The sequence below is a fragment of the Chiloscyllium punctatum genome, unplaced genomic scaffold, assembly GCF_047496795.1.
Source record: "Chiloscyllium punctatum isolate Juve2018m unplaced genomic scaffold, sChiPun1.3 scaffold_166, whole genome shotgun sequence".
Classification (NCBI taxonomy): domain Eukaryota; kingdom Metazoa; phylum Chordata; class Chondrichthyes; order Orectolobiformes; family Hemiscylliidae; genus Chiloscyllium; species Chiloscyllium punctatum.
The window spans coordinates 202,111-215,299 of NW_027309900.1; the positions used below are offsets into that span (position 1 = coordinate 202,111).

Sequence of the window (13,189 nt, forward strand, 5' to 3'; positions counted from 1 at the left end):
ACTCCTGCCATTTTTGCTCTAGTGTCTTTTCGGTTAGCCTCTTCTTCCAGTCTATTTTAGTCAGTTCCTCTCTCATGCCTTCATAATTACCTTTATTCAACTGTAACACCATTACATCAGATTTTGCCTTCTCCCTTTCAAACTCCAGACTGAACTCTACCATATTATGGTCGCTACTTCCTAATGGTTCCCTTACTTTAAGATCTTTTATAGAGTCTGGTTCATTGCAAAGCACGAGGTCCAGAATAGCCTGCTCTCTTGTGGGCTCCATGACAAGCTGTTCCAAAAAGCCATCCTGTAAGCATTCCATGAATTCCCTTTCTTTAGATCCTTCCAGACTTATATACTCACTTTTCCTTCCCGGCTGCCCCTCTGCTCGCCGTCACTTCCTCTGCAGCTCCCGCTCTTTCTGTGGAGAGAGAGAGAGAAAAAAAAAACACACCGCTGCCCGCTACAGGTAAGCAATTTTAAAACGAACTGTCTTACCTTTGCTGTAGTCTCCCGGGTTCGCTTTTACTTCGACGCTGCTCCCGCTCAAATTTTGACTATGGTTCATAGTCATAGTTTTGACTATGGTTCAGACCAACGCATTACAGGAAGGATGTTGAAGATTTGGATAGGGTTCAGAGGAGACTTACTAAGATTTTACCGAGTCTGGAGTGAAGGACTTATGAGTAATGCTGAGAGACTTGAATCTGTTTCTGGTCGTGAGAAGACATTTGAGGCCTATTAATTGAGACATATAACATAAACAGAGTTAGATGAGTTGGACAGTGAGAGCCTTTTGTCTTGGATCGCGATGCCTAATGCGAGGGGAGACAGTAAATTGAGGTAGATACTAATACTAATAAATAGATATGGGACAGATGCCAGAGGTAGGTTCTTTACTCAGAGTAGTCGGGCCATGGAATGCATTGCCGGCAACAGTGGTAGACTCGTCAACTTTAAGGGCATTTAAATGGTCATTGGATAGGCATATGGACAAGAATGGACTAGTGTTAGTTACTTGGGCTTCAGATTATTTCCACAGGTCAGTGCAACATCGAGAGCTGAAAGGCCAGTACTGCACTGTCATGATCTGTGTTCTAGAGGGCATAAATATGAGATGGGAGAGGAAAGACTTAGATGGGATTGGAGGAGAACATTTTTCACACAGAGGATGGTGCAGGCATGGAATGGGTTCCCAGGGGAAGTGGTAGAGAAAAGTACAATAACAACATGTAAAAAACATTTGGGCAGGTACATGGAGAGGAGAAGGTTTGAAGGGATATGGGTCAAGTGCAGGGAAACATGACTTGTTCAGGGACTCTGGTCAGCATGGACTAGTTGGATCCAAGGAACCCTTTTATGCTGCATGGCTCTGTCTCCAGTTATTGGAGGAGGAGATAAGGCATGTGATAGACACTGTAGCAAGTCACAGTGATAGTGATTGTAGTCTGGAATGCAGTACATTTCAAATATGTGGAGGGGCTATCGGGAAGTGAGGAGGTTACAGAGACAGGAACTGTTATAGGAGTTACAAATTATTGAAGACACTGGTGCACAAGACATGCCACAGATACAGTGTTGCAGAGTAATGAGTCTTAGTACAACAGAACTTACAGTAGGGGTGGGGATTGAGCCTGAGGGGTGTGTGTACTGTGCTCCCCCTCCAGCACTGTATCTATGTCATGTCTTGTTAGCTGATGTTTGGAGCCCACTCTTGCTCTCTGCTCTGTGCGCTGTGAGTGATCTTACCTCATGCAGGATTTATTGAAGACTCCAGATCTCCCTTCCCTTTGTCTTTCTGGCTGACCAACTATATTCAATGTGGTGATGGACGAGACACCCAGCAGATGGGAAGTCTATTTAGTCATGAACCTACTGGAGACAGAGAAATAGACAGAATGGGATGTTAGACGGATGAACTGAGGGTTACACATACAGAATGGCACTAAGTCACACAGAGATCTGGAAAATCCCAGTCTGCATCCTTGGCCTGTTCTGCCTCATCTCTCTGGAGTGGAGAATTCTGTTGGCTGAGGATCTGGAGTAGCTGCAAGAGTGAGAGACACTGACAGCGGCAGCAGTTAGACCCCCACAGTGAGGGATACCACGTGGAGAGAGACTGAGTGATATCACCAGACTGCTTGAAGATGTCAGAATCAAATAATTGTGTAGGAAGAACGGGTTTTGCTTCAGTATGCACTGGCATAAACGATCAGGAATGAGCAACCTGTGAGCAGGTGAAGTGATGGCCGAGTGGTATTATTGCTAGAGCATGTATCCCAAACCTCAGCTAATGGTCAGGGGAGACAGGTTTGAATCCCACCAACAGAAATGGGGGAAGTTTAAATCAATAATTAAAAACAACTTGCAATTACAAATTCATGAATAAGTATGAAACCATTGCTGATGTCCAAAATAATCTTTGTTCATCAAAAAGACACTGGTCCTTAAGAGAAGAACATCTGCCTATCCTCACGTGGTCTGCACGACATACCCACAGTAAAGTGTTTGTCTCTCAATTTACCTCTGAAATGGCCGAGCAAGTTACTCAACTCAAAGGCAGCTCAGGCTGGGCAGCCAGAGACACCCATATCCCACAAGTAAATAAAAACAATCCCATTGCACTGGGATCCAGTGGAACCATGATGAGAACGGAGTATTGGTAATTATGTTGGCAGGTTTATGGACAGAGCTTTAAATTGATAGAGAGGATGCAGGGACAGGGTTCAAGTGAAAGGAGCTTTCCAAATCCAAAGATAAAAAGTGAAGCATCAGAACAGCATGGGAATGTGACTGAAGTCAAGCAGACAGGAACAGGATGGAAAAACTTTAACTAAAACTGTACATCAGGTTTGTGACAGGAGATTATGGGAAAGAGTAAATTATGTTTTATTTTGGAATGGACAAAGTATTTTCAATAAGGTAGATGGATTTGTGACACAGAGATAAATGGGATTTAGACACTAGAGAGACATGGTTACAGGACGAACAAAAGGTGGAACATAAATATTCAATGGTTCACAATCTTGCGGGGTCTAAGGCAGAATGGGAAAGGACGGTTGGGTAACGCTGACAGACATGGGTAACAAAGGCATTACAGAGAAAGTATTTGGCCACAGATCATGAAGTAGAATCTGTCTGAATGTAAATTCTGGCTACTACTTGCCAAGGTCACAAGCAGCAGAACAGTTTTAGCCACCGAACAGGATTTCCTTGCTCATCATTGCATTAAACAGGAACTCATTGGAATTTTTAACAAAGGCATTGAGATAATTTTGGGAAACTTCAATATTCGCATAATCTAGCACAATCACACTGACAAGAGTGATATTCGAAGAGGAGAACTTTTTTTTCCCATCAGTGTTTCTTTGAATATCACATTGTGCAACTGGCGAGGGACGCAGCTATCTCAGAGCGACTGTTGTCTGATGAAGCTGAGTGAATGAGTAATGGCACACAGGGAGATCCTCTGGGAAACTGGGATAAAGTGAAATTTAATTAATTCTAAAGCTTTAACATGAATCACAGAATGGACAAGACACAATGTGAAACAAAATAGCCCATTTACATGGGTTTGAGAGGAGAACTGACCAAGGGTGAACAGGATGAACAGACTAGAATGTGTGTCTGTAAGCAAACAGTTGAAAACACTTGAAGAATGATGTAAAACACTCAACAAAAGGACATTCCATTGAAACAGTCAAAATCTCAGCAAGAAATTTCCTGCTGTCCCTCACTCAGGACAAATGGATCTTATTAGATTATCAGGCTTAGAAGATCACCAAAAAGTACTAACAATTCTAAAGTGAGAGAGTGTTTAGGCAGTAAGTGTTAGAGGGATTGTGAACTGTTTGCTTGCAGGAGGGGGGCAGTGAGAAGGGAAATCATTGTCAGGGTTTGATGACACGTCAGGAACAGGGAGAGGTGAAGGTGCTGGAGGTGGTGAGAGTGTTACAGAGAGTGGTCAGGGCCTGAATGGTGTTACAAAGCCAGTACGGATTGTTGCAGCTGGAGGGGTTCACAGAGGAATGGAGGGACATATGTATTTAACTTATTCATTCATGGGATGTGGGTGTCACTACCAGAACCAGCATTCTTTGCCCCAATGCTAATTACCCAGAGGGCAGCTCCGAATCAACCATATTGCTGTGGGTCTGGAGTAACATGACAGCCAGACCAGGTTAGAATGTCAGATGTCCTTCCCTAAAGGATGTAAGTGAACCAGATGTATTTCTCCTACTGATCAACAATGCTTTTATGGTGACCTCACCAGTGTCCACCACAACATGACATCCCAACTCCTACTCTCAATGCTGTGACCAATGAAGGTAACCATCCCAAACACCTGCTTCACCAACCTGTCTCCCTGAGACACCACTTTCAAAGAGCTGTGTACCTGCATCTCTGGCTCGCTGACTGACAACACTACCCAGGGCCCGAACATTAACTGTACAAGTCCCGCCATGGCTTGGTTTACCAAAATAGAACACTTCACATTATTTAATTAAACTCCATCTGCTATTCTTCAGCCCACTATCCCAGCAGTACTGTTCATCCTGTTTTATCATAGTTAACCTTCTTCACTGTCCAGTATATCACTAATCTTAGTGCCACCTACAAACGTATTTACCAGGAAAGTAATATTCTCAGCCAAATCAATTATCCAAATGACAAACACCCCCAGTCAGAAAAACAAAATGTCTCCAATGACCCTCTGTCTCCTACCATGTGGTAAATTGTATATCCAGTTGACTAGCTCCTCCTGGATGCCGTATCCTTTTACTTTGATCAGAACATATTACCCAGTTTTCCATACGGAACGTAGAACATAAAACAGTACAGTATAAGGCCCTTGGGCCCTCAATGTTCTGCCGACCTTTTATCCTCCTCTAAGATCAAACCTACATACATTTCATTTTGCACTATCATCCATGTGCCTTTCCAAGACTCTTATTAAATGCCCTTAACGCACCTAACTACTACCACCACTGCAGTACATTCGACACACCCACCACTCTGTGGAGAACCAAACTCTGAAATCTCCCCTTAACCTTCTTCCAGTCACCTTAATATTATACTCCCTTCTGATAGACATTTCTGCCATGGGGGAAAAAATCACTGTTCACTGTGTCTGCACCTCTTATTATCTTGTTCTCCTCGATCAAGACGTCCCTCATCCTTCTTCACTCCAATGAGGAAAGCCTTACCTCCCTCAACCTTTCTTCATAAGACATATTCTTCAGTCCAGGCAGCATCCTTATAAATCTTCTCTTTACCATCTCTTAAGCTTTCACATCCTTCCTGTAATGAGAGAATCAAAACTGAATATAATATCTAAGTGTGGTCTAAGCAGAGCTCCATAGAACTGCAGCATAGCCTCACGGCTCTGAAACTCAATCCCTCAGCTAATGAAAGCCAACACAACGTATTCCTTCTTAACAACCCTATCAGCTTGGGTAGCAACTTTGAGGGATCTATGGACATGGAACCAAACATCCAACTGTTACTCCACACTGCCAAGAATCCTACTTTTAACCCAATATTCCAAATTCAAGTAACGCCTTCCAAAACGAATCACTTCACACTTTTCCAGGTTGAACTCTTTCTGCCACCTCTCAGCCTAGCTCCCCATCATGTCAATACCCCGTTGCAACCAGCAACAGATCTCCACACTACCCACCACTCCAACAATCTTTGTGTCATTGGCAAACTTACTAACCCAATCTTCCACTCCCACATCCAAGTCATTTATAAAAATCACAAAGAGCATGGTTCCGGGAACTGATCCCTGCAGAACACGACTGGTCACTGAACTCCAGGCTGAAGGTTTTGTATCTATCATCGTCCTCTGTCTTCTAGAGGCCAGGAATTCTGTATCCAGACAGATAGGTTTCCCTGTATCCCATGCCTCCGTACTCTCTGAATAGTTCGAGGTAATGAGGTGCTGTATGAAAGGATGGAGAAGTGCTGTGGGGACCGGAGAAGTTTGCAGTGATATCATGTGCTGGAGAGGCTGGAGGGTAGATCAGTAAGGGCTGGGTGTTACCGACAGAGTAGGTTGTAGATGCTGGACAGGATGATAGACAGAAGGATAAGGATTTTTGTAGGGTTTTTGGGATAGTGGACACAACACTAAGTGTCAAAGTCATTTTGGAAAGAGATAAGGAGAGTGCAGAAGTGAAGGTGCCAAAATTTGGAGAAGCCCCCTAATCATTAGAATATTACTGTCACTGAGCATTATCATTATCACGGGACAGGATCTGGCAAACACAGACTGGGAGGAACTATTTACAGTTGGGTTCATATTCGGATTAAGGAAGAAGGTTAAAGTGATACAGGGAGAATTCTGGGCCAGTGTGCTCCCAGAAGAGAAGAGTGAAAGACAACGGCAGTAACTGCAGTGAATACTGGTCACGCGATATCGTGACCTGGATAAAGTAAGTACAGTGCAATGAAAACAGGCGAAGCACTTCAAAAGTATAGAGAGTGCAAGGGGTCCTTAAAAATGAGGAGCAAAGAATGGGCTTGAAATACCCTTGGGAGATACCGTTAAGAAAAGGCCACAAGGTATTTTATCAATACAGTTCGAGGAAGAAGATTACTAGTTAAATAGTTGTGCCTGTTAGAAACCAAAGGGATAATCTGTGCATGGAGCCAGAGGAAGTAGGTGAGGTCTCCAATGAATACTTCCCATCGTATTCACACAGGAGAAAGACATTGTAGCCGGGGATTTCAGTTGGGATGGTGAGTTTCTACAACATGTTAAGATCAATAAGGAGCAAGTATTAAATGTCTTCACAGGCATAAAGGTGGGGAAATCCCCAAAGCCCAAAGAAATATATCCCAGGCTGCTATGGGAGGTAAGGGAGGAGATTGCTGGGGCACAGGTGTATATATTTAATACTTTGCTGGCCACAGGTGAAGTGCTGAATGACTGGAGGATCGCTAAGGTGGTTCCTTTGTTCAAGAAGGGCAGCAAGAATAGGCCAGGTAATTACAGAGCAGATAGTCTGACAACAGGGGGAGGGACATTTCTGGGAACAATTCTGAGGATGAATAAACACTTGAAAAGGCAGGGATCAACTTGGCTGAGTCATCGCGGATTTGGCAGAGGAAGATACTGTCTGAGGAATTCAGTTGCGTTTTTTTTTAAATGATCTCTCAAAATATTGATGAGGGCAGTGCAGATGATGTGGTTTACATGGACCTGAATAAGGCCTTTGACAAGGTCCCACATGGAAGGCTGGTCCGAAAGGGAAGAGCCACTGGGATTCAAGGCAAGTTGGTAAATTGGATACAAAATTCGTGGATAAACCTCTTCGTGTTTGAAATTCTTTCACCAGCGGGTGTACCACAGGGATCTGTGCAGGAACCAGCACTGGTTAATCTATTGAATAATAACTTCGATGTGAAAGCAAAAGTTATCATTCATAGGTTTGCAGTCGACATGAAAGATGAAGATGTTCTCAGTGAAGGGGATGGTCTCTCGTTACAGTCTGATGACGATCAGATGATAATCTGAGCAGAGTTTAGTTCTGATCAATGTGAGGTCATACCCTGTGGGAGGTATGATAAGCAAAGGGCAGACATAATGAATGGTTGGTTCTTGCCGACTACTGAGGAACGCAGGGACCTGACCAAATATCCCTAAAGGTGTCAGAACAGGTGGACTGGGTGGGGAAGGCACCTGAACTGGGAGCAGGAGGGGGACCCATATCCTGGTGGGGCGAATTGTGAGAGCTGCTTGAGAGGATATAATCCAATCTGGCAGGGTGTTGGACCGTAAACAGTCATAAGGTCAGAAAGAAGATTGAGGTTGGTGCACAAGTTAAAGACAGCAATTTCAACAGACAAGGCAGGCAAGAACATAGCAGGGAATAGTGGAAAACCGATGATTAAACTGCATTTATTTCATTGCAAGGGGCCTGACAGCTAAGGAAGATGAACTCAGGACATGGATTGGGACATGGGACTGGGATATTATAGTTATTACAGAAACACAGCTGAGGGAGGGGCAGGACTGGCAGCTCATTGTTTCAAGGTAGAGATGCTACAGGAAGGGGAGGCAAGAGAGGATGCGTGGTGGTGGGTTTTGATTGCATGAATCATCACAGCAGTACTTAGAGAGGATATTCCTGTGGGATCGCCCAGTGAAGCTATGTTAGTGGAACTGAGAATTAAGAATGGGTCATCACTCTGACACGATTGTCCTATTGACCCCGAATAATCCGTGGCAGACTGAGGAACAAATATGTCAGGAGATCTCAAATATCGATCACAATAATAGGGTTGTTATGGCAGGGGTTTTTAAACTTTCCAAACTGAGACTGGGACTGCCAGTGTTCAGCATTTGCAAGGGAGGAATTTGGTAATTGCGTTCCAGAAAACTCCCAATCAATATGTAAATGGACTGAAAAGAGAAATGGGCAAAACCTGACCTCCACTTGGGAAACAAGGTAGGGAAAGGGACTGAGGCAGTTGTATGAGTTTGAAAATGGCTATGGAAAAGGACAGGCCTGGTCCACAAGTTCAAATTGTAAAATGGGGCCAGACTAATATTGATCGTATCAGCCAAGGAACTTTGAAAAGGTGATTGGAGAGTCCATTTACAGGGAAAGTGAAATCTGGCAAGTGAGAATATATTAAAAGTGAGATAAATTGAGCGTTCAGTGCCAGCATGTTCCTGTTTGTGTGCAGGTCAATGCTGACAGCATTCGGAAACACTGGCTGTCTGTTAAGAGTCCGGTCAAGGAAAAGGGGAACATGTCAGCTGGATGAAGGGAATCCACGAGGATCACAGGGGCTGGAGAAATACACTTTGGGTGGAAATCAGGAATGCAGAAAGGGTACATGAAATAGCCTCTGCAGAGAAGCATAAGGAGAATCCAAAAGTGGTTGTATAAATATATTAAGCGTAATAGAGTAACTCGAGACAAAATAAGGGCCCTTAAAGATGAATGAGGCAATTGATGTGCAGAAGTGCTGGATATTTCCTAAGACCCTAAACAATGTTTTCACTCCAGAACTTACTGTGGAGAAAGACTGGGGAACTCAGGGAACAAGAGCAATATGTTAGACCACAATTGAGTTCTCGGCAATTCCAGTCACCCTGCTATAGGAATGACGTTGTGAAATCTGAAAGTGCTCAGAAAAGATTAACAAGATATTGCCCGGGTTGTTGCTGAATAAGCTGGGGTTACTGTCACTGGAGAATCGGAGACTGAGGGGTGACCTTACAGAGGTTTATATAAACATGAGGGGTATGGATTGGGTAAACATTGAAGGTCTTTTCCCAGGGGTTGGGAGTCCAAAACTAGAGGGCATAGGTTTAAGGTTAGAGGGGAAAGATTTCAAAGGGACTGAAGGGACAGCTTTTTCATGCACATGGTGATGCGTGTATGGAATGAGCTGAGAGAGAAAGTAACATAGACTAATACAATTACAACATTTAAAAGGTATCTGGTTGGGTATATCAATAACAAGTGTTTTGAGGTACTTGGGCCAAATGCTGGTAAATGGGATGGATGCATTTAGATCTTCTGGTCAGCATAGATAAGTTGGACCGAAGGCTCTGCTTCCATGGTATCCATCTCTATGACTTGAAAAGAGTGCACATTATAGAAGAGGTGGTGCTGGAGGTTTTAAAACACAAAGGTATGGACAGCCCCACGACTTCATTAAGTGTATCATAGGACATTGTGGGATGCTAGGCAAGAAATTGTGGAGCACTGAGCAAAGGTATTTGTACAATTGACAGCCAAGTGTGAGGTGCTGGAAGACTGGAGGGTGGAATCGTGGACTGTGAAGGAGGTTTGCTAAAATGGATCTTGATAATATGGCTGAAATGGCTGAGAAACCGTAGATGGAATTCAATCTGAATAAATGCGAGGTAGTGCACTTGGTAAAACAAACAAGAGTAGAGCTTATACAATTAATGTTCGGGCCTCGGTTAGTGTTTTAGAGCAGAGGGCCCTCCGGATTCAGGTACATAAATCTTGAAGCTTACATCACAGGATGGATAAGACAGTGCTTGGCATGCCTGACTATTGCTCAGTCCATTGAGTGGAGGATTTGGGACGTCATGTTGAGATTGTACAGACACTGGTGAGGCCTGTTCTGCAATACTCTGTCCAGTTCTGGTCGCCCAGTTATTGTGAGGATATTATTAAGCTGCAGGGCGTTCAGAAGAGATTTACCAGGATGTGGCTGGGTATGGAAGGCTTGAGTTTTGAAAAAAAGCCCATCCAGCCAGTCTTTTTTCACTGGAGCCTGGAGGATGAGAGATGGCCTGATGGAAGTTTATGAAAAAGATGAGGGATATAGATAGAGTTAATGGCAGTTACCTTTTCCTCAGGATGGGGGAGTCTCAAGTGGAAGGGCCACATTTTTAGGGTGAGAAGAGGGACATGTTAAAAAAAAAACATGGGGGCTAATTGTTACACAGAGGGTGGTTTGAGAGTGGAATAAACTTCCTGAGGAAGTGGGGGGGGGAATGTGGGTACAAATACAATGTTTAAAACACATTTGATTAAGTACAGGAATAGGGAGGGGTAAGAGGGATATGGGCCAGCAACAGGCAGCTGGGATGTGTTTAGTTTTAGGTAATGTTTGGTACCAACTGAAGGGTCAGTTTCCATGCTGTATGGCTCTATGGCAAGAATATAGTTTTATTCCATTATTTATGAAAGGCTGCAATGGAAAGCCAGGGAACTTAAGGCCAATTAGCCCAACGTCAGTGGTGGGTAAGTTGTGAAAGTGATTCTGCCAGATAGGAGTCACATTCGTTTGGAAAAGCAAAGATTGATCAAAGATCGTCAGCAGGGCATTGTGCAGACAAAGTCAGGGCTCACTAACTTGATTGCTTTCGTTGAAGTTGTGACCAGATATTGTCTACACCAATGTCAGCAGGGCCTTTGACAGGGTTTAGCATGATACACTGGTTAGTAAGGTTAGATCACATGGGATCAGGGAGAGATCGCCAACTGGATAGAAAATTGGCTTCACATTAGGAGACAGAGGGAGGTGGGAGAGGGTTGTTGTTCAGACTGGAGGCCTGTGACCAGCGGTGTGCCATAAGGATCAGGGATGGGCCCACTGATGTATATCATCTACATAAACGATTTGGTTGAGAATAAAGGAGCCATTGTTTGTAATTTTATGGATGATCAAATTAATGGTGTAGTGGACAGTGAATACGGTTATCAAAGGGGATCTCGACCGACTGGTGCTGCATGCCTCTGTCTCCAGTTATTGAAGGAGGAGACTTCCGAGATAAGGCATGTTGTAGATACTGAAGCAAGTTACAGAGACAGGGATGGTAGGCTGGAATGCAGTACATTTCAAATATGTAGAGGGACGAAAGGGAAGGGAGGAGGTTACAGGGACTGGAACTGATGTAGGGGTTACACACTGTTGAAGACACTGGTCAAGGAGACATGACATAGACACAGTGTTGGAGAGGGAGCGCAGAACAGAAAGATCCCAGGCAGCAGTCCCACCCTCTCGTGGGAGGCCTGCTTTCCCCTTTGTTGTACTGATACTCACTAAGACAGCACAGACCTGGATCGATAACTGTGACACTCCCGATGCTGACTCAGTACAAAGTAAGTTAAAGTTGGGGCGGTGATTGAGCCTGGGGTGTGTCTGTACTGTGCTCCCCCTCCAGCACGGTATCTATGTCATGTCTTGTTAGCCGATGTTTGGACCCCTCTCATTGCTCCTTGCTCTGTGCACTGTGAGTGATCTTACCTCACTGCAGGATTTATTGAAGGCTCCAGATCTCCCTGCACTTTGTCTCTCTGGCTGACCAAACATCTTCAATGTGGTGATGGACGAAACACCCAGCAGCTGGGACTTCCACTGAGTCAGTAACTTCCTGAGTACCTATAGGAGACTGAAAGATAGATAGATTAGGAAATTAGACAGCAGCAGTGAGGGTTACACAGGGAGAATCATACTGTGTCCCACAGATATCTGGAAAATCCCAGTCTCCATCCCTGGCCTGTGCTGCTGTATCTCTCTGGAGTGGACAATTCTATTGGCTCAGGATTTGGAGTTGCTGCAAGAGTGAGAGACACTGACAGAGGCAGCAATTAGATCCAGACAGTGAGGGATACCACTTAGAGAGAGACTGAGTGATATCACCAGAATTCAGGATGATTTTAGGATCAAAAAGTGTGTAGGAAGAACGAGTTTAGCTTCATGATGTATCAGTGCTCAGGGTTGAGCAATCTGTGCACAGGTGAAGTGCTGACCTGGTATTATTGCTAGAGCATGTATGCCAAACCTCAGTGAATGTTCTGTGGAGGCTGGTTTAAATCCCACCATCAGAAATGGAGAAATTTGAAATCAATAACTAAAACAAATGGTAATTATCAATCCATAATTACGTATGAAAACATTGCTGATGTACAAAAAAAAAGCCCAAACACGTGTCTTTTAGAGAAGGACATCTGCCCATCCTCATGTGGTCTGCCCGACATACCCACAGAAAAATGTTTGCCTCTCAATGACCCTCTGAACTGGCCGAGCAAGTTAATCAGCTCAAGGGCAGCTAGGTCTGAGCAAGAAAGGCTGGTCAGCCAGAGACACCCACATCCCATACCTGATTTAAAATAATCCATTCGGATGGTCCCACTGGAACTGTGCAGGGACCAGTATCTTGGCCAATCATGTCGGTAGGTTTATGGACAGGGCTTCAAACTGACAGAGAGGATGCTGGGACTGGATTCAGGTAAAAGGAGCTTTCCAAATCCACAGAGAAAAGGTGAAGTATAGGAACAGTGTGGGAATGTGACTAAAGACAAGCAGAAAGGAACAGGATGGGACAGAGTTTAACTAAACCTGTACATCAGGGAATCGATTTGTGAGAGGAAATTGTGGGAAAGAGTAAATTATGTTTATTTTGGAATGGATAATGTCTCTTCAATAAGGTAGATTCATTTGTGACACAGAGATAAAAGAGACTTAGACACCAGAGACACGTGTTTACAGGGCAAACAAAAGGTGGACATAAGTTTTCAATGGATCACAACCTTGCGGAAACTCAGGCAAAATGGGTAACACTAACAATAATGGATAACATAGGCATTACAGAGAAAGCATTTGGTCTCAGATCATGAAGTAGAGTCAGTCTGAATGTAAATTCTGGCTACTACTTGCCAAGGACACAAGCAGCAGAACAGTTTTAGCCACTGAACAG

General features: G+C 44.0%; 1 long non-coding RNA gene across 1 annotated transcript; it reads right to left on the minus strand.

The window, feature by feature from the left end:
• Positions 1 to 426: 426 nt before the first annotated feature.
• LOC140471849 (uncharacterized) lies at positions 427 to 11,876 on the minus strand. The gene is made up of 3 exons (XR_011957218.1): positions 11,737 to 11,876; positions 1,738 to 1,863; positions 427 to 726 (listed from the first exon to the last, which is right to left on the minus strand). It is a non-coding gene; the product is annotated as an uncharacterized lncRNA (long non-coding RNA).
• Positions 11,877 to 13,189: the final 1,313 nt, after the last annotated feature.